Genomic DNA, 22,110 nt, shown 5'->3' on the forward strand with positions numbered 1-22,110 from the left:
ATGGGTAGTCTGGCTGGACGTGATGGCTCATGCCTGTAATCCCAGCACTTTGGGAGGCCGAGGCAGGTGACTCACTTGAGGTCAGGAGTTCGAAACCAGCCTGACCAACATGGTGAAATCCTGTATTTACTAAAAAAAAAAAAAAAAAAATTAGCCTGTCTTGGTGGCACATGCCTGTAATCCCAGCTACTTGGGAGGCTGAGCCGGGCCCAATCTATTGCATTTGAGGTCAGGGGTTCAAGACCAGGCTGGCCAACATGATGAATCCCTGTCTCTACTAAAAATACAAAAGTTAGGCATAGTGGTGCACGCCTGTAATCCCAGCTACTTGGGAGGCTGAGGCAGAAGAATCTCTTGAACCCAGGAGGTGGAGGTTGCAGTGGGTCGAGATTGTGCCAGTGAACTCCAGCCTGGGTGACAGAATGAGACTCCATCTCAAAAAAAAAAAAAAAAAAAAGGAAAGGAAGCCTCTCCAAAATGGCTTCAGTAAAATTGCTAGAGTGATCTCAAGTAGATATGAGGTCCTGGGACCTAGTGTATAAAAGGAGGGTTGTGCCCTGGATAGACTCATAGGCAGTTCCTCAGGGTGGCAGAATGGATTAGGGACACAGGCAAAGATGCAAGCAGGCTGGGAAGAAGTGATGGGAACCACACATGTGGAAGGTCTCTTCTGATTGTTTCCATTTTCGCCGTTGTAAAGGGAATCGAGGCCATCAGCTGAGAATGAAGAAGGAAGAAGTGCCACAAGTTTGAGGAGAGAGCAGAGGGTTTGAGATCGTGTTTGTGAAGCAAGAGTTCACAAAGTCTTTGAATTACAGTTGCTGGGCCCACTTGAATTTAGGGGCTCATGAGTTTAAAGTGAGACAATGTAGTAGACAGGGTACTTTCCTCCAGCCAAGTTCAGCAACCAGAAAACAGGTGCAAAGTAGGAAAAGGGCTGCAAATAACTAGGACTGGTGGTTTTCCAAAGGGAAAAGACATGAAAGAGGCTCTTGGGAGTTAAGGGTGCATGAAGTGAGTGATGATTATGATAGACTATAAGATCTAGGATGGATAAGGAGCTAATGATACATGGGATGTAAAAGACAGTGAAAAGATGGTAGGACAAATTCATTGTTAGTGTAAGGTATATTGCCGAGTTAAAATGAGGAAACTGAGGCCAGTGAGAAAAAATGAGAATCCAATTTATTCAGCTCCCGGGCGAGGTTCTGTGGTCCAGGAAGGGGCCAGAGAAGTCGCAATGGGCTTCTCAGGGCGTGGGGTTTTATAAGAAGTGGAGGTAGTTGATTGGTCATTGGGAAACAAAGAGCAGACAATTTCATTGGTAAGGAGATTTGATTGATTGTTAGGGAAACAAAGAGCAGACAGTTTCATTGGTAGGCTGACTGGCTGGGGAGGTTAATGTTAAACTGCCATTGGACAAATTTTCCACGGGCTTTTTAAATTTTGAAAGGGTTGAGTGAGGAATGCAGGAGTGGGTGTGTGGAGCCTGCATGGAGAAACCAGATAGGAGCAGGTGTGGGGAGCCAGCACAGAGAGATAAGTGTGTCCATTTGGCTCTTCAGCGAGGCAGCCGGCCTTACATTCCGACCTTTTTGATGATATAGGACGTCGCTTCTTTCTGGCTACTTCCTGCTGAACAGAGGCGGAGTTGGGGGGGTCAGTTGGCCGGTGCCTCAGTTGGGAGTTGGACGTAGGGGTGAAGTAGCATTTGATTTATCGCCGCCCTGGAAATTTCTTTCATGCGAGCTTGTAAAAACCTAAGAAAGAATGGGACCAGCATTAGTAGAAGACAAACCACGATTAGGGGAATGACAACAGGAGCTAGCCAGGTGAATATGGGAGATTGCCACCAGTTAAGAGGAAAGTTTGGCACACTTGGCATTCCTCGGAGGTCTTCCTTGAGGCGATAGAGAGTATTGACATTTTCTTCTACTTGGTCTGTTTCATTGATGTAATAGCAACACTATTCCTGGAGAAACAGACAGGTACCTCCTTTCTCCGCCATTAGTAGGCTTAGAGCCCGTCGGTTTTGGAGAGTTACCTGGGCTAGTGATGTAATTTGTCGCTGAAGAGAGGCCAGAGAGGCAACTGATGTTTCAATGGCCACATGGAGTTTGTTTTCTAGTTGAGCAGCTGAAGTGATACTGTAGCCTAAGGCGTCGCCTCTAATTCCAGCAGCTGCTAAAGAGGAGGCTAGGGAGAGGCCAACTACTATGGGGAGGAAGACAGCTCGTTTGTTTCAGCCCCGAAGACTGAGGGTGGTATGGGACGTGTAATTTCCATGAAATGTTGAGAGACTCAGCGACCAGCTGGACCACCTGAGCAGTGAAGGCCGGGCCGTTGTTGGACTGGATGGTCACTGGCAGGCCGAAGCGAGGGATGATTTCTTGCCCTGTGGGAGCGTGAGAGCTCAGGTTAAAGCAATGAGCTCCCCTTTTTGTGAGGTGGTTCCATCGGGAAGTCGGCAAGCCTCAAGGGTGGCTGAATCCGTGACTACTGCATAAGCTGCCTTTCACTGTCCCTCAGCCATTATTATAGAACTCCCATCTACATATAGAGTGAGGTCTGGATCAGGTAGAGGAAGGTCAGTTAGGCCTTCACGTGGTTTGGTTAATGTATCTATGAGTTTAGGACAGGAGTGGGCTGGAGAGGGAGAGTGAGACGGAAGAGGAAGCAAGGTAGCCGGGTTGAGTAGAGAGGTAGGATGGAGGCTGATTGAGGGATTTTTAATGAAGAGTAGGTGAAACTCCTGTAAACGGGAGGGTCCTAGGTGCACAAGAGACTTGTGAGAGAGTAGGTTAGTTAGCCGACGGGGAGAGAACACTGAGATGGATTGGCCTAGGGTAAGTTTTAGGGATTCATTGGTTAGTTCCATTGCTGCTCCTAGGGCCTGCAGACAAGGCTGCCATCCTCTAACAGTAGGGTTAAGCTGTTTTGACAAATAGGCTATAGGCTGATAGGTGGGGCCCAGAGGTTGGGTTAAAACCCTTACTGCTATTCCTTGTTTTTTATCTGTGAATAAGTGGAATGGATGAGTGAGATCCAGTAATTGAAGAGGAGGTGCCTTGGACAGGGCAGCCTGCAGGGTTTTAAAGGCTTGTCTGACAACTCCTGGCTGGGAGAAGGGTCCCAGGGGGGTGTCTTTAGCTGCTGCATATAAGGGTTTGGCCAAAACAGCAAAGTTAGGAATCCAGTGATGGAAAAATCCTACAAATTCTAAAAAGGAGAAGATTTCATTGGCTGTTTCCGGGGGCTGCAGTGTAAGTAGTGCCTTTTTGTGGTTTACTGCCAAGCCCTTAGTTTGGGGAGTAAGGTGGACACCCAAATAGATCACCGAGGTGGCTGACAGCTGTGCTTTGGAAGGGGAAACCCGGTAACCACTAGACCTCAGGAAATTAAGGAGAGCGGCAGTATGCTGTTGTGACATGGAGAGGTAAGGGCTGCAAAGCAGCAGGTTGTCCACGTACTGTAAGAGGAGACTAGGCTGAGGGGGGCAAGAGGTTAGGTTAGCTACTAATGCTTGTTTAAATATGTGAGGGCTGTCTCTAAAGCCCTGGGGCAGGACCGTTTAGGTTAACTGCTGCGAGAGGTTAGTGTCGGGATTGGTCTAAGTAAAGGCAAAGAGGAAATAGGACTTAGGGTGAAGAGGAATGGTAAAGAAGGCATTCTTGAGGTTAAGGACTGTAAAATGAGAAGTAGTGGAGGGAATGTTTGATAATAGTGTGTATGGATTGGGAACTACAGGGTGGAGGGGAATTACTGCCTCATTGATAAGGCACAGGTCCTGAACCAGGTGAAAGCCGCACGGCTTTTGGACTGGCAATATAGGAGTGTTGCAAGGGGAACTGGTAGGAATGAGTCCCTGTGCTAGGAGTTAAGTGATAATAGGCTTTAGGCCTTGGCAGTGGGTTTTTGAGATGGGAAACTGAGGACAGGAGGGAAAATGGGTAGGGTCCTTGAGGAATATTTTGACTGGCATGTGATGAGTGGCAATTATGGGCTTGGAAGTATCCCATACTGAGAGATTAATTATCTCAGGAGGAATAGGGGGTTGAAGCGAGGAATCGTGACTGGGTGCATTGTTATTTAAAGTTAATACCAGGAGATGGGTAGGAGATGAGGAGGACTGTGGAGAGCCAATGAGTTGGAGGGTAGCCCCTAAAGTCTGGAGGATATCTCGTCCCAGTAAGGGGACTGGGCACGAGGGTATGATTAAGGAGTGGGTTAATGGGTGTCCCTCCAGGTAATAAGTTAGAGGATGGGTCCGGTTGGGACAGGAGGGCTTCCCGTTAATTCCCACAACCGAGACCTGGGAAGGTGTACTAGGCTCTGAGTAGGAAGGCAATACAGAATAGGAAACCCCCATGTCCATTAAGAAGGAAATGGACTTACCCGCTCTTCGTAGCGCCCTGGGCTCAGCAAGGGTGATGGGGGTCTTCGAGTCCGGGTTGCGTTAATTATTCATGAGGCCAAGGAGTTCAAGTGAAGGGACTGCATCCTTTGGACTGGCCTGCCCCTCACATGGAGATGCAGGGGGTGAGCCTGTAGTCCAGAATGGGCAGTCTACCTTCTAGCGTCCAGTTTATTTGCAGATTGGACAGGGTCCGGGAGGTGGACGTGGACAGGGGCACTGCCGGGCCTAGTGTCCCTTTTGGCCACATTTGAAGCAGGGCCCGGGAGGGACCTTTGAAGTAGTCTGGGTGGGTTCTAGGGGACCTTTTTGGAGGAACTTTGAGGAGTTTTCCCCACCAGATGCTGGGCGTGCTGCCGGCCTTAGGGCTGCTACGATAGCTTGGGTTTGGAGGCTTACCTGTTGCTGTAAATGGACCTGGCGGACGGCCTTAGCCTTTTCCTCCTGGCCATTAAAAAGTTTAAATGCCAAGTTTACCAGGTCTCGTATGGGAGTTTTTCATATTTTATACCAGAATGCTTGGATGTAGGGAACCTCGGCCTACTTGCCTTTCTTTTGGCAAAAATTGTTTAAATTAGTGAGGACATTAAAGTTAAGTGTGCCCTCTGGAGGCCACTTGGACTGGTTGTTTAGCGGATACTGTGGCCAGGCTACGGTGGAGAGGAAGAGTAGCCTTTTGTTTTTTATAGAGAGGCCTAGCTTGGGTAGGTTTAGAACTAGGCATCCCAGTGGTGACTTAGGGTTTGGGTGGGATTTTTGGTTACCCATGATTTTTTCTTTTCTTTTTTTCTTCTTTTTGTGAAACAGGAGGATTTTATTAAGGTGGTTACTGGCTTAGCAGATTAGCATTTTAATATTAAGCACTTAACAAAGACAGGGCTTGGCTTTTTATATATGAAGTACACAGTGGCACTAAAACAAGTTTGCAGGCATAGAACAAAGGCAATTTATTAAGCAGTAATAGGTACTTAACTTAGGCTTACATGTGATAGTTGTTATGTGACCCAGATGTTTGCTATCTGTAGAGCTCAAGGATTTTAGCACAGGCCTTATCTATTTCTTTTTGATACAGTGTTTAGAAAGCTAGAGTCCTGCCTGCTTGGGCATTTTTATGACCTTCACTGTAGAAACTTACAGTTATTAGCAATAGAGAACAAGAATACAAGAATTTGTAAACTTATAAAACTTGCAAAGCAGGATACAATTTTACTGGAAGGGAAAAAAACTCACTCACACACTCACTCGGGAACAGAAGGAGAAACAGAAAGAGAAATTGAGAATATAATTAAACGGGAGCTGATTTGCCAAAGGGCAGGTTTTGGGGTTAGGAGCCAAGGTTTAATTTAGGCCTTAAGGGCCTGGAGGAGTAAACAGGGCTTCTAGTCACTCAAGTCTCGCCCGCTGCCGCAGAGATGACCGGTAGGCATCCCGGACGACACTACCGGACACCAGAGAGGGTTCAGGAAGAAGTGGACGTCTCCCTCAGGTTCCTGACCCTCCGCAGACCCCTTACGGGGGGAAGACAAGAGCGTAGGGACGTCTCCTCTACACTCAGGTCCTCGAGGCGGAGCTGGAGCCCTGGGCCCTCAGCTGAACAGAGCCGGGGCCCTGGGCCCACGGCAGAGAGGAGTCCCTGACGCGGCCGCGGTTACAGACAGGGAGTCCAGAGACAAGCAGCGGGAGAGGCTATGGGTAACTGAAGTCTTACCTTGTGGCGGAGTGGCTCCCTGGTCTGGCTTCAGGTGGAGGAGTTGGTTACCCCCTTAGGAGGGGGTCTCACAACCCCTCCCGGGTTTCGGCACCAGCTGTAAGGTATATTGCCGAGTTAAAATGAGGAAACTGAGGCCAGTGAGAAAAAATGAGAATCCAATTTATTCAGCTCCCGGGCGAGGTTCTGTGGTCCAGGAAGGGGCCAGAGAAGTCGCAATGGGCTTCTCAGGGCGTGGGGTTTTATAAGAAGTGGAGGTAGTTGATTGGTCATTGGGAAACAAAGAGCAGACAATTTCATTGGTAAGGAGATTTGATTGATTGTTAGGGAAACAAAGAGCAGACAGTTTCATTGGTAGGCTGACTGGCTGGGGAGGTTAATGTTAAACTGCCATTGGACAAATTTTCCGCGGGCTTTTTAAATTTTGAAAGGGTTGAGTGAGGAATGCAGGAGTGGGTGTGTGGAGCCTGCATGGAGAAACCAGATAGGAGCAGGTGTGGGGAGCCAGCACAGAGAGATAAGTATGTCCATTTGGCTCTTCAGCGAGGCAGCCGGCCTTACAGTTAGGTCAAAGGATTTTTAAGTCAGGATGTGAGAGACAGTGAGCTGGAAAGATATGAGGTGGTGGGCCTAGGGTAGAATACTTGAGATTGAGATTTTGATCTATGGCTATACCACCCTGAACATACCCAACCTTGTCTGATCTCAGAAGCCAAGCAGGGTTGGATCTGGTTAGTTCTTGGATGGGAGACTGAGATTATGGAAAAGGAGCAGTTACTGATAAGGATAAAGTTGAGGGAAGGCTATGAATGGCCCAATCCATGGGAGTGAGTGGCTGAGGTTGGAAGAAAATGAAATCATTATAGAAGAGGTCAAGGAACTCAGATACCAGAAAGCACAGAAATGGTCATCTACACGGAGATTAAATCACTAGAAATTGTACCGACATCGTTGTCACAAACAAGTGAGGATGCACTGGGAGCTTACGTCTTCAAGGAACATGAGAGAGAAACCCAAAGTCAGAAGATGACTGCAATAAGAAAGGGTAGCTGGTAATAATGTCTAACTTTCACCCCAAGAGAGAAGAGAACTTGGTCAGATAGGAGCAATAAAAACCAGGGAGACATCTCTCCACCTCTAAGTCCAGAATTCTATTCAAATTCACATTCCAAATATAGGCTATATGTTTTTGATCTCACAAGAGTCATACTCTATCCTATTAGCTCAAAGGGGTGTGGAACAGAAAACAAGCACCACTCAAACAGGCTACAAGAAAGCAGGACTCAGAGGTCCAGGTTTCTTTGAAAACAACAATATATAGGAGACACTAAGAGAAGAGGCTGAGAACACGAGGGCTTTTGCCGATGACGGACCACAGGGCACAGAAAAAGGGGTGGAAGTAGGAAATGGGCAGTCGGGTCAGAATAATGAATAAACAGATAGGATTAGATCTAGACTATTAGGAATAAATTTATAGTTTGGAATATGTGATAAAGGAAGTGGTGAGATTGTCCTGGATTGTCTCTTAGGCAGATTGTGGTTGACAGGCTGTGAGTGCTGTGGGAGGAGAGATGAGGGTCATGCCAGGGCTCTGGGGCCCTTTGAAACTGTGGTGTCATCTTCATCACTTCCTCAGACCCAGGATGGATGTCTCCCCCGTTAAACCCTGCCCCCTAGCAGAGTTGAAAACCCCTAACCTGAGCCAGCTTACACTTTCATAAAGGATTTTACTAAATTCTGAAGGAAAATATAAGATGAAATAACAAACAGAAAAGACAAAATATCCACATTCCAAATATGGATTTCTGATGCCAGAAGAGTCTTGCCCTATCTCAAAATAAGCTATATAGTGTGGCTATATACGTCATGGTTTAACTCAAAAGGAAATACTTATTAATTGTTGAGACAGAGGCATTGCATAATACCAGTGTGGGGAAGATGTTTTGAAAAGGGGTCTTTAAACCATGCCTGGGCATTGTCCCATATGTGCAGCTGTTCCTGTACAGGACTTTCTTCACATTAACAACAACAATAAAAACACATAGAAATCAACCCAAGGGTAAATATTTCCTAATGGTTAAAAAAAAAAAAATTTTACCTAATACTGTGAGTGAGAGATTTTCCGGTCAAGTTTATTAAGAACTAGCAAGATGAGTCAGTAGCTAAGATCTGTGGAAATGCTCTTAATAATTTTTACAATTGTTTTCTTAATAATGGATTCTTAATAAGCAGGTCAATGTTAAATTAATTACATGGAAGTATTCTAAAAAGCACATTGAAACATGATTTTAGCCCATTCACTCAAGGCTTAAAGTTGTACTTTGGGCTTTCTTTTTTCTCTTCCTGATAGAATATCATCTATCAGAAGGAAATATTAAAGCTAGGGGATGAAGTTTAAAATATAAAATTAATAAGGAGAAAAAAAATGTAGTTCTAACAGCAGCCAAGCAAAGGCTATGTGGGCCCAGAGCCACAATCTTTCTGCCACTCACTGACCTTATTACCCATGGTTCATTCAGCGAATGATCACTTGGGTAATACGCTTTGCTACCTGCTGGAGAGTCAAAGATGATTACTATGTCAGTCTTATCCCTGAAGGGGCTCACTCTCTGGTTGGGGAAAATAAACACAATATTGATATTTCGTATGCAGTGCAGAGCAAAGAATGGAACATTTGAAGTGAGTCTAGAAGGATGAGCAGAAGTTTACTAGACAGAGAAGGACAATGTGCCAAGCAGAGAGAAGAGCATGTAAGCATGACACAGACTGGCATATTGGAGAAGCATGAGCAGTTCTGTGGGGCAGGACTACAGGATCTAAAAGGAAGAAGTAGAAGAAGAAACTTCCCATTACAGAAGCATCCAAATTATTACTTCTATGCCACCATTGCACCATTGTCACCAACCTCCTATCCCAATCTTCACAATCAACCCAAATATAGTCATTTTGCCCAAGAAATCTAAGCACGACAAGCATGTTGTGATTTTTGTAAAGATTATCGAAGCTCTGGAAGCCATGAGGAAGTATCTCACAGCATAAACGTCAGCATTGCACCACTCTCTCATTCCCTTGCCCCTCCTCACCTCCTCACTGCCCATCCCACCCAGGCCCAGATACGCAGAATTTCTCCCTTTTCTGTAGTTTTGCTATTTTCCAACAACTAGAGGCCAATAATCAATAGACAACACCCAAAATAAAGGTGACTCCCTTAAAGGAATTTTCTTACAATCTGCTATGAGAATCAAAGCTTTTCCCTCTGATTTTATTTCTAAAACACACTTTTAATCCTATTGCTTCCATTTTTAAAATCCTTCTGTGGCTCTCTCTGGCCAAAAGAATAAAATCCAAACTTTAGCAGCTTGCACTCTCTGCATCAACCTAAATGCCAACTCCCCTTTCCTTTTACAGCTTCCCCAGCCTCAGCTGTGTACCTTATACCCTACTGAAGTCCTCCCTCCTACTTCCTGAACAACACCTATATTTTTTCCCATAGGGCGTTGGTCATATAGTAATGTCTCTGTGATTCTTGTCCCCATTTATCCACTTACGAAAATTCTAATCCTCCTTGTGCAATGTATCCATCTTATTCAAGCAGGGTTTCTCAACCTAGGTACTATGATATTTTATGCTGGGTAATTCTTGTTGTAGGGAGTTGTCTTATGCATTGAAAAATGCTTAGCAGCATCTCTGACCTCTACTCACTAGATGCCAGTACCAACCCCTCACCCTCACCCCACTATCCATCGTCGTAACCATTAAATATCTCCAAATATTGCCAAATGTCCTATGGGCTTGAAAATTGCCCCTGGTTGAGAACCACTGCTCTCTAATGTGTTTTCTGATTACTTCCAGTGAGAAATCATTTCTCCCCACTCATTACTCCACAACACTTTGCAACTCTGTTAAAACCCCTACAACTAAAGCAACAACAAGAGCAGCAATAAGCAGTAACAACTGAAGCAACAAGAGCAGAGTAATATTTAATGCCATCTCTTTTGTTTCTGTTGGTTGCTTATATATGTCTGACCCCTTCCACTGGGTTCATGAGCTGTTTGAGAGGAGGGTGAAGTCCTGGTACCTCTAGGCCTCAGCACAGTGATATAGTAGGCCATAATTTGATTTGACAAAGCTGTTGTCTTGATGTGTTTGTCTTCTGACTAGCCATTTGATGGCCACATCAGTTGAAAGATCGAGAAGCTAAAAATTATTGAAGGGCTCTTTTGCAAAGTTTTGTTCATATCTGGGAAGTTATAAGAAACACTAAGAACAGGGCATGGTGGTTCACGGTTGTTCATGCCTGTAATCCCAGCACTTTGCGGGGGGCGAGGCAGGCAGATCACTTGAGGTCAGGAGTTTGAGACCAGCATGGCCAACACAGTGAAACCCCATCTCTACTAAAAATTCAAAAAAAAAAAAAAAAAAGTTAGCCGAGTATGGTGGCAGGTGTCTATAATCCTAGCTACTGGGGAGGCCGAGGCAGGAGAATCACTTGAACCTGGGAGGCGGAGGTTGCAGTGAGACGAGATCGCACCACTGTACTCCAGCCTGGGCAACAGAGACTCCGAAAAAAGAAAAGAAAAGAAAGAGAAAAAGAGAAACACAGATCTGGAGAGGGTTTTTTGTTTGCTTGTTTGTTTAATCTTCACACTACTGAATGGTTTGTAGTTGAATAAATATTAGCTTTCAGATTCAGTTTAGGTTAAAACAGTAATGTGGCTCATTTCAATTTAGTTTGAGTCAGTTTGCAGACAATGGGTTTTTAGGTTTAAAATATAAAGTAGTGGCCCAAACCAAAAAACACAGCATTTCAATACATACAGGTAGATAATATTCCAATTGTCTCACTGGTGTAGGTTCCATTGGCTGAAATTGCCTAAAAGTTTCTCAAGGACATGAACACATCTGACATTTCTCCTCTCTCCTGTAGCACCTGCTAGTAAATATTTTTGAGTTAACAAGTTGAAAACTTTCCAATGAAGGGAAATAAATCTATTGACCTGGAATGCTTCAGGAACTAAGTTTAGAGGTAATTTCCAGAAGTTGTAGTGTAGTATGGCAAAGCTTGCTGGAGGCTTATCCCCATATTTATTTTGCCTTTCTTCCTTGGGGACAGAGTTGAGATTTTGTAGCTGGGCTCTTTGTCATTCAAAACAAAAGATTTTTATTTCCTAGTTCTTTTGCAGTAAGATGAAGACATATAACTGAGCCTGGCTGAGAAGATATAGGTCAAAATAGTATGTTGGACATCTGAAAAGCGTGCTTTAAAGATGCTTATTCAATTGGGAAGGGTGATTTTTATCCTTCTGCAATTCCTTATTCTTTTTTTTCTGGCATGCAACTCACGTGCAAGGACTGAAACTCCTGCAGCCATCTCATTATGGGTGAACTTGACTATGGAAGCCATGTCCTAGGAAGGTGACGCAAAATGAAAAAAGCTGGGATCCTATGGGACTGTCATACTTGTACTAAGTTACCTATCTTTGGATTTCTTTTACTCACTTTAAATGCACTGTTATTTTGGACTTTTGTGAGGTTTTTTTTTTGTTTGTTTGTTTGTCTTTTTCAAAACAGTCTTCTTCTTTTTTTTTTTCTCCGAAACAGGGTCTTGCTCTGTCACCCAGGCTGGAGTGTAGTATTACAAGCATAGCTCACTACAACCTTGAACTTCTGGGCCTGAGCGATCTTCCTGCCCCTGCCTCCCAAGTAGCTAGTATCACAAGCATACACTTTTATGACTAGCTAATTTTTTTACTTTTTATTTTTATAGAGACAGGGTCTTGCTATGTCGCCCAGGCTGGTCTCGAGCTCCTGGCCTCAGGTGATCCTCCTGCCTCAGCCTCCCAACGTGCTGAAAATAGCCGGGTACAGTGGCTCACATTTGTAATCTCAGCACTCTGGGAGGCCAAGGTGGGTGGATCACTTGAGGTCAGGAGTTCGAGACCAGCCTGGCCAACATGGTGAAACGCAGTTTCTACTAAAAATACAAAAAAATAGCTGGGCATCGTGGCAGGTGCCTGTAATGCCAGCTACTGAGGAGGCTGAGGCAGAACAATTGCTTGAACCCAGGAGGCAGAGGTTGCAGTGAGCTGAGATCACGCCAAAGTACTGGGATTATAGGCAAGAGCCAACATGCCCAGCCTGGATTTTTGTGTGTATATGCAGCAATACCTAATTTTAATTGATGCATATTTAATTGTAATTCAACAATTTTTATGCCTACTATGTGGTAGATCAATGGTTCTCAACAAAAAGTACATGTTTGTCAATATCACAAAAACTTTTATATTTTCAGAAAATACAAATGTTCATGCCATACTCGAGAGTTTTTTAATCAAAATTTACATGGTGGCCCTCTGGCATGAATTATATGACAAATGTAAATTATATTTTTCAACAAATTAGATGTTAGATGATATACATATACAGTTATATACAGTATATGTGTGGCAAGAGAGAGAGATTTTCATAGTATTCCCTTATATTCTTTCTTATTCTTGTAAGGTTGGTAGTAGTGTCCCCTGTTTCATTCCTGATTTAGTAATTCCTCTTTCTTTCCTGGCCAGACTAGCTAAAGCATTGTCAATTTTGTTGATCTTTTCAAGGAACCAGATTTTGTTTTTATTTATATTCCATTTTCTTCTATTCTGTATTGTTTTCATTTTATTCTAGTTCTGCCCTAACTTTTGTTGTTTCCTTTCTGCTACTTAGTTTAAGTTTAGTTTGTTCTTTGTTGAGTGTCTTAAGATAGAAGTTTAGGTTGTCTGTCAATTTGATATTTTTCTTTTTTTAATATAAGCACTTATAGCTATAAATTTCCCTCTAAGCACTGCTTTAGCTGCATCATGAATATATTTGTAAAGCCCTACAGAGAATTCTGATGTGCACACTTGGTGAGAATATACTGTACTTCTTTGCCACTATAAGGTTTTTATTTTTATTTTTCCATTTCCCAGCATGATTGCTGATTTTCTTAGTAGACAAAGCTTTTATTATAAAGCAAAATGCTTTGGCTTCAGTTTGGTTAGATATTGCAGAAAGACTCCTGTTTACAGTTCAAAAATCTTGTATAGCCTAATATAAAAATCAAGGAAGTGTTTGTTTTACTTGATTTTCTCTAAGTGAAGACTTCCTGGATTACAGGCCCTTAAAGAAGGGCCCTTTCAGTTGGAAGTTTTCCCTTCTGTCTATATTTTTACTATGCATATTTTTGGCAGTCCTAAAACAATGTTTATGTCTATTAGGGAGAAGTCATCCGATAGTGAAAGCTTACTGTGCTACCTAAGTCCTTTCTTTTGGCCTGTGTACTTTCCTATTTGCCTTGCTTTTTCCACAATTTGGCAGCATTATCACTTACTCCACGTGACAAGTGACATCATTGCTATAATGAGAACTCCAAGCAGCACCACTGGATCAAAGCCCATCTGTGTGCCTGCTCCCACACTTGACAAAACAAATTCCAAATTCATTCAGCATGCCGGTGCCATTTAGTCACTGTGACATATCCTAAATTTTGGACTCTGTGCAAAAACCAATCTGTGCCCACAAAATTAATCATGGAACACATTTTATGACGTTTGACAACAACTTAAAAGGTTCTCATCTCTGGCAGTTGGCTCTGCCAATCTGCAAGTATGTGCACGACAAATCCTGAACAATACATTGCGTGGCTGAAAATACATTGTGCAGGATGCACGCCCTGGAGAGAGCCAGAATGAGTCCAACCAATCCTGAAGTCTTTCTCAGGGACAACTAAGCCAGACTGTTGCCTTGTGAAGGAAGCATGATGGCTCCAGGTACACGCAGAAAGCCAAAGAAAAGGCAACAGCTCATTTGCCAGTAGATGCTGAGAACATTGGCACAATTGCCTGTGTTGGCAGGACCAAGAGTTTGCAATGGCTAATTTAAGCGACAAGATCCTGGCAAACCGATTTATATAGGGCAAGGGTGCGTCAGGAAGATGCCAGAAAAATACATCAATCTGTGCCTTTACATGTACTATAAAGTGATGATGAAACAAGTGACATTAAAAAAGTCAACCCTTACACTTTAATAGAATCTGCAACTCATCCTACAAGGAAAAGTAGGGTTTATGTTAGATCTCTGGAACTCCCAGATGGGTTTCTATGTTCTGATCTGAAATCTGTGATAAAATTTCCCTTCAAAGGTGCTCCTGAAGAGATTTTCCCATACTGTTATGTTTAGTTAATTAGGCCAAGTGTTTTAACATATTGTTTAAATCATTTTAAAATGCAGGCTCTTTAACATTTGACAGTATCACTCACCTCAAATAAAAGAATCTATTTATTCAAAATTTTACTTTGCTGAGGAGTACATCAGAGAAATTGTTTATAAAAAAAAAAAGAAGAAGAAGACTGAGACTTTAATTGTATTGTTAGAAGCCTTTACTTGAGAGTAATGTTCTACCCTGCAAGACATAACTGTCTCAAATAGCTATTTTATGTAGTAGAGCCTATTTGTGTAGAGTTCAACAGGCAATGAAATAGTAAAACACTCCACTTGGAGCATATTGCTTCTCCATATTACTTTCCATTTTCCTAGCTTCCCTTTAGACAGCCTTCTACCCCCACTATTCCCCACCCACTCCTTTTTTTCACTTAGTATGTTGTACTTGCAATGTCTTGGGTTAATAAAGCTTTCATACCTTGGCAGCCTACTTAGGATTTTCATTTGTTATACAAAGAGTAAATTTGCATAAGTTAGCTTTCACTGGGATTTGTCTAGACCCAAACATCCTATTCTAAAGTTCCTCTACATCTCTGAGGCAGGAAGTAATACGAGGAAGCAACAGGTGAAGAGGAGTTCTTCCACCATTGCAGAGCAATTCTTGATTAGGAGGCCTGGTGATTTAATAACCTGGTAGAGGCATAAAAGGAAAACTAGCTTCCCTTGGTTCATACTCTAAATGGGCTCCTTTGAGACGCAGGACAGCAATCCATCTTCTCTTCTTTAAATTGATGGAGTTGGATTCTCTAGATCGTTTGAAACTCTGATACTCTTGAATTTTCAATTAAGGAGGAACATTTTGGGGTTTCCTCCTTACACAATAGTTGATTATTTTATTTTGAATGTCAAGTACAAATGGGTTGTTAGTTGAGTCGTATTTTTCCCTCTTAGAAGTAGTTTCCAAAACTTTTTTCTTCCTTACCTATGCCTAAAATAATTAATATAAAATAAATTTTAAAATCAGCTAGAAATGCTACCCTTTATGCAAGAGCTCTATGTTCCTTTTTTTTTTTTTTAAGACGGGGTTTCCCCACGTTGGTCAGGCTGGTTTTGAACTCCCGACCTCAGGTGATCCACCCGCCTTGGCCTCCAAAGTGCTTGGATTACAGGCGTGAGCCACCACACCCGGCCCGCTCTATGTTCTTTTATAGTGAAAATCATTTTCTCAGTAATTTGTCTCTGCAGTTTTATAAAGAAACAGAATTTTAGTTAAAAAAAAAAACAAAAAGGCCTTAGAAATAATCTTTTAAATCCTGAACACAGGTCTCTGTGTCAGGCTAGCAGTGTCAGAATCACTAGGGGTTTTTTAAAGTATAGCTTCCCAGCGCCTTCTCCTAAGGATTCTGATTTGTTAAGTCCATGAAGTTCAAGGGAATCTGGATTTAAATAAATAAATATTTATATTAATTAGTTTCTTTACATAGAGTCAGGTAATTTTTATGTGCTGACAGATTTTTTTAAAGAGTTGAGGTGTTGCTATGATGCTCAGGCTAGAGTACAGTGGCTATTTACAGGCACAATCATACAGCCTCAAACTCCTGGCCTCCATCCTCCTGCCTCAGCCTCCTGAGAATTGGGACTACAGGTGGATGTCACTGCACTAGCTCAAACGGACCTTATTCAGTGGTCATGCCAAATAAGGAAACACGTCTAGAGTGAGAATGTGATATTCTCAAGATCATACTATCACAAGGTGGCTCAGCTATGATTAGTAACCAGAGCTTCTGACACTTAGTCCTGTGCTCTTCCCATAACATCAGGCTGCTGCTCCTAATGAATCTGAAACATTTTTCCCAAATGTATTTGTAATGTACTATATTAGACAGGCCAAATGCATTGCCTGCTCTACTCTATCCCTTTCTAAGGGAAGATATTCTGCCCCCAGACCTATCAGAGACCTGGGTAAACCATATTTCCACTCTACCAGATAGAGCTGATTGAACCAGGGGTGAGTATCTGATCAAAAGTAGCAAATCCACAGACTACAGCTCCATGAAATTCAAATACCAAATACAGCAGATTTACAAATCTATTAAATGAAAATTGTCTAATCATTAAACACTACTTTAAACCTAACAAGTCTGTGCTTTTTAAGCATTCAAATTGTGCTTATAATTAAGTTTTCTTATTCCACTTCCCAAAAGCAAAGTTTCAAATTGAAAACATGAGGCCAATACAAATTAAAGATTTCAAAATAAAATATATCAAATATTATCTTTAGTATTATAATTGCTATTTATTAATTTTCATTTTTATTGTTTTTTAAAATGCAAACAGCATTACGGGGTTTATACTCAAAAAATTAAAAGTTGCTAAATATATTGTATGCAGCTGAACCACCTTATACTCATCGTATTTCCTTTACTACATGGCTGTTTAAGTTTTTTTTTTTTTTTTTTTGAGACGGAGTCTTGCTCTTGTTACCCAGGCTGGAGTGCAATGGCGCGATCTCGGCTCACCGCAACCTCCGCCTCCTGGGTTCAGGCAATTCTCCTGCCTCAGCCTCCTGAGTAGCTGGGATTACAGGCACGCGCCACCGTGCCCAGCTAATTTTTTTGTATTAGTAGAGACGGGGTTTCACAATGTTGACCAGGATGGTCTCGATCTCTCGACCTCATGATCCACCCGCCTCGGCCTCCCAAAGTGCTGGGATTACAGGCTTGAGCCACCGCGCCCAGCCTTGTTTAAGTTTTTTTAGAGTTAATAATTGCTTTATTTCCCCCTATTTGCTTAGTTTTCCATGTGCCTGTTATCAATGTATTCCCAAACTATCCACTAAAATGCATAAATGTGTTATGAATTTTTTTTCTTGGCAACACCTCACCTCCACTTCTGCCCTGCTCCAATGTGAATGGATTGCTCTCTTTGCCAGCTGCATGTCTGCTACCCTAGGCTTCCCTTCACAATTGTGGTGTATTAATTTTATGTGTCAATTTGACTAGGCTGAGGTATGCTCAGATAGCTGGTAAAACATTATTTCGGAGTGTGTCAGGAAGTTTCTAGAACGGATTAGCATTCTAATCAGTAAACTGAGTAAAGATCACTCTCACTACTGTGAACAGACATTATCCAATCCACTGAGGGCCTGAATAGAACAAAAAGACAGAGGAAGGGCATATTTGCCCTTCCTACTTGAGCTCAGACGTCCTTCTCCTGCTCTTGGACTCCAGTGATCCCAGTTCTCAGGCCTTTGGACTCAGACTAGTACTTAAACCAGAGGGTCCTCTGGTTCTCAGGCCTTGGTTTTTCAGGCTTGGACTGGAACTAACGCCATCTTTCCTGGGTCCCCACTTGAAGACAGCAAATTATGGGACTTCCTGGCCTCTGTAGTCTCCTGAGCCAATTCCTCATAAAAAATCCTTCCTATATATCTATTCTATTGGTTCTGTTTCTGTGAGGCACTCAAATACACCAATCATTCTGAAATCACCTTAATCTCTTCTATATTGGATCCTCTTTTTCTTGAATTACATATACCTTTTTTGGCTAACTTTTTTTTTTTTTTTTTTTTTTGAGACAGATTTTGCTCTGTCGCCCAGGCTGGAGTGCAGTGGTGCAATTTCAGCTCACTGCACCTCCCGGCTTCAAGTGATTCTCCTGCCTCAGCCTCTCGAGGGGCTGGGATTACAGGCGCCAACCACCACTCCTGGTTAATTTTTGTATTTTTAGTAGAGATGGGGTTTCATGATGTTGGCCAGGCTGGTTTCAAACTCCTGACCTCAAGTGATCCACCTGCCTCAGCCTCCCAAAGTGCTGGGATTACAGGCATGAGCCACTGTGCCTGGCCAGCTAACTTTTTATTTTAAGATGGGGTCTCACTCTGTCACCCACGCTGGAGTGCAGTGGCACAATCATAGCTCACTGCAGCCTCAAACTCCTGGGCTCAAGTGATTCTCCCACCTCAGCCTCCTGAGTAGTTGGAACTACAGGTGTGAGCTACTGTACTCGGCTTGGCTAACTTCCAACTATTGATGGAGCACATTTTCTAGTAGCACTTGGGAAACTATGTATGGAAGATTAACATTTTTTAGAACTTACATGTGTGAAATATTTTTTATTATTTCTTCATACCTGATTGATACTCTGGTTGGTGTTATGGGGTGAACTGTATCTCTTCCCCTCCATAAAATAAATAAGTAAAAGTTCTAACTCCCAGAAACTGAAAATGTGACCTTAAGTGGAAATGGGATCATTGATGATATAATTTATTTAGGATAAGGACATACTGGAGTAGGGAGCTCTTATAAGAAGACGACCAGCCGACGACAGATACACAGGGGAAGACGCCATGTGATAATGACAAGAGAGATTGAAGTAATGCAGCTGCAGCCCAAGGAACACCAAGGACTGCCAGCACACTACCAGAAAGCTAGGAAGAGAGAAGGAAGGAATCCTCCACACTTTCAGAAAGCATATGACATCTTGATTTCTGACTTCTAGCCTCCAGAAGTGTGAGACAGTAAATATTGTTTTAAGTCACCCAGTTTGTTGTATCTTGTTACGGCAGCCCTAGAAACCTAATACAGTTGGGTATAGACTTCTAGTTTGCAAATAATTTTTTCTATAAGTTTAATTGCTCTCTATGTCTTAGCTTCCAGTGCTGCTGAGGAGAATTACAATCTTGATCTGATTTCCAATCCTTAGAATATGACTTTTTATCCTCTCTGGAAACTTCCAGGATCTTCTACTTATTCCTGGGATTCTGAAATTGTATGATGATTACACATGTTAAGAAATTACCAGGCTGGGTGCAGTGGCTCATGCCTGTAATCCCAAAACTTTGGGAAACCAAGGTGGGCGAATCACTTGAGGTTAGGAGTTTGAGGCCAGCCTGGCCAACATGGTGAACCCCTGTCTCTACTAAAAATACAAAAATCAGCAGGGTGTGGTGACAGGCGCCGTAATCTCAGATACTTGGCTGGCTGAGGCACGAGAATCACTTGAACCCAGGAGGCAGAGGCTACAGTAAGCTGAGACTGCATCACTGCATTCCAGCCTCAGTGACAGAGCGAGATTCCATCTCAAAAAAGGAAAATAAAAGAAGAAATAAACTACCAGACAGGGAAAGGAAAAGAGCAAAGAAAAAAAAAAATCACAATCTGAGTTCATAAGAATAGTTCTTGTTCCTACCAAAGTAGAAAAACCACAGAATTCACATGGGGTAAGGAACTTTGAAGGGTATTGCCTTATTAGTGGGATTCAATTAGCCCTACATAAAAGACTGAATTGGTTCCACCTAAAAATATGAAACCCCAAAAGAATAAAATTGTTTTTCAAGTAAGTAAATTTTACAATGTCTAGCATTTTGTTAAAAAAAAAAATTCCAGGCATGCAAGAAACAGGAAATTATGAGCCATAATGAAGACAAAAATCAATCAATACTGACATTATAATTGTATTCTATGTGTTTAAGAAGCTACAGAAAAGATTGAGCATGTTAAGACATAAAATATGTAAAACCCAGCTGGACACGGTGGTTCATGCCAGTAATCCCAGCACTTTGGGAGGCCGAGGTGGGTGGATCACAAGGTCAGGAGTTCAAGACCAGCCTGGCCAAGATGGTGAAACCCCATCTCTACTAAAACTAGAAAAATTAGCTGGGTGTGGTGGCACATGCCTGTAATCCCAGCTACTTGGGAGACTGAAGCAAGGAACTGCTTAAACTCAGGAGGCGGAGGTTGCAGTGAGCTGAGATCATGCCACTGCACTCCAGCCTGGGTGACAGAGTGACTCTGTCTCAAAAAAAAAAAAAAAAAAAAAGATGTAAAACCCACACCCACACCCAATTCCAACTGGCAGAGGCAACAACTACAATGTCTTATATGAAGAATAAACTAGACAGGATTTCAATATTAGATATTGAAAAAGGATTAATGAACATGAAAACATAGCAATTATCCAAAAGGAAACACAAAGAAAATCTTGAGAAAAAAAAAAAATGAAATGAACAGATCATGACTGAGCTGTGAGACAATGCCAGGTAACTCAATATACATGTATACTATGTCCATCCACATGATTCCAGTAGTCACCAAAGGAGCTGAGCAAGAGAATGGAAAGAAACAATATTTGAAGAAATAAGGGCAATGTCTGCATTTATCTTGCTCCACCTGGTATTCCTATCAAGGCACCTGGTAGATATTAGATGTTTAATAAACATTTCTTAAACACATTTGCACCAGAAGATATGACAACAATGAGTAAGAAATAAGCACCTGACTGTTACTGCAGGGTATTTAGGCCATCCGAGGACAAAAAAGAGGAACAATATGAAGAGAAGCCTTGGTAGAAGTGGCATGTTTTCAGCAGGGACCCATGAAATGGGTTTAATTGAGTGAGCACAAAAGTTGGAGAATAAGAGGGGATGAAGAAGGGCATTCTACACAAGAACAACATAAATGAAGACTTGGGGCCCGGTGCAGTGGCCCATACCTGTAATCCCAGCACTTTGGGAGGCCAAGGCAGGAGGACTGCTTGAGCTCAGGAGTTCAAGACCAGCCTGGGCAACACAGCAAGACCCCCATCTCTACTAAAAATTTAAAAATTAGCCAGGCATGGTGGTGCTTGCCTGTAGTCCCCACTACTGGCAAGGCTGAGATAGGAGGCTCTCTTGAGCCCAAGTTTAGTGAGCTATGATCACACCACTGCACCCCAGTCCCGGCAACGGAGAGAAACAATGTCTCTAAAACAAACAAAAAGACTTAGAACCAGGAATAAACATGACTGAAAATATACCACCTGGACTGAAGTGGTGGTTGCACCTAGAGGTAATGAGAAAGGTTAGTTGGATGAGTCAGGGTCAGAGTATGCAAGGCTTTAGAAATAGGAAACAGGAGAGAAATCATTGAAAGTTTCTGAACGAACTTGTGATGATGAAATCAAAATTCCAGGGGAGAAAAAGGAACATAGTAGAGGCATTCATGATGGATTCGGAAAATAAAAATACTAAAGGTGAATGGAAAGGGTGGACCAGGGGCAACTAGTTATTAAAACAGTCCTATCATGAAAGTTGAAATGTTGGATGTAAACACACCTACCACAGTATCAGTACAGACTAAGGGCTTGGGTAAATGTTAGTCAAATGCAAATATTAAAATTTTTCTTGGTTCGTGAAATTTTCAGAATCGGTTCAAAGAACCTGTAATGCACTGAGAATTTATTATTTGCTTCACAATATTTCATTTACTTAAGATTTTATAAGAATCAGCTGCTTATAAAATTGTTACTTTGTGGTGCACCCAAAGCACCTTGTTATCTCCCTCACCCAGATATGTTTCATGCTCTTTGTACTTTTCACCCTTAAACAGATTTGGAGGGAAGTTTCAAGACGTGGATTTTTAAATTTAAAGCAACGCTGTCACAAATTGAGAATTGACAACATGTCATTACACACTTAATTGCCACCGAATCCCAGAGTTTAAAAATTGAAAGCACCTAAGTGATAGAACCTCTCGTTGTACAGATGCGGAAACTGAGGCCGAGAGAGGGTAAATGAACAGTCCCGGGTCAAAGAGCTAATGATCAAGGTGGGACTAGAATCGACTACTTGACTCCTCTGCGTGGAGGCAAGGGTTCGAAGTGGTTAGGATAAGGGAAACCCAAGGCAGGGAACTGAGTCAGGAAAGCAGCTCTTTCCAACTCTAGGAGGCCGCGGAAAGAGCGGAGCCAGGCCAACCTCAAAAGCCGCAAGTCCAGGTACCCTTACCCTGATGGCGGATACGAAACCCTCGGCTACCCTCCTGAT

At 42.6% G+C, this 22,110-nt stretch overlaps 1 long non-coding RNA gene across 2 annotated transcripts; it reads right to left on the bottom strand.

Moving 5' to 3' along the window:
• Window positions 1-1,163: 1,163 nt before the first annotated feature.
• LOC135270107 (uncharacterized) lies at window positions 1,164-22,108 on the bottom strand. 2 transcript variants are annotated; one of them, XR_010338345.1, is made up of 3 exons: window positions 22,072-22,108; window positions 6,123-6,219; window positions 1,164-1,760 (listed from the first exon to the last, which is right to left on the bottom strand). It is a non-coding gene; the product is annotated as an uncharacterized LOC135270107 (long non-coding RNA). The 2 variants fall into 2 exon arrangements; XR_010338344.1 differs by lacking the exon at window positions 22,072-22,108 and having other exon boundaries at window positions 6,123-6,790.
• Between the last annotated feature and the right edge of the window lie 2 nt (window positions 22,109-22,110).

The sequence above is a fragment of the Aotus nancymaae genome, unplaced genomic scaffold, assembly GCF_030222135.1.
Source record: "Aotus nancymaae isolate 86718 unplaced genomic scaffold, 86718_ANA_hifiasm-v0.15.2.pri h1tg000059l, whole genome shotgun sequence".
NCBI lineage: Eukaryota > Metazoa > Chordata > Mammalia > Primates > Aotidae > Aotus > Aotus nancymaae.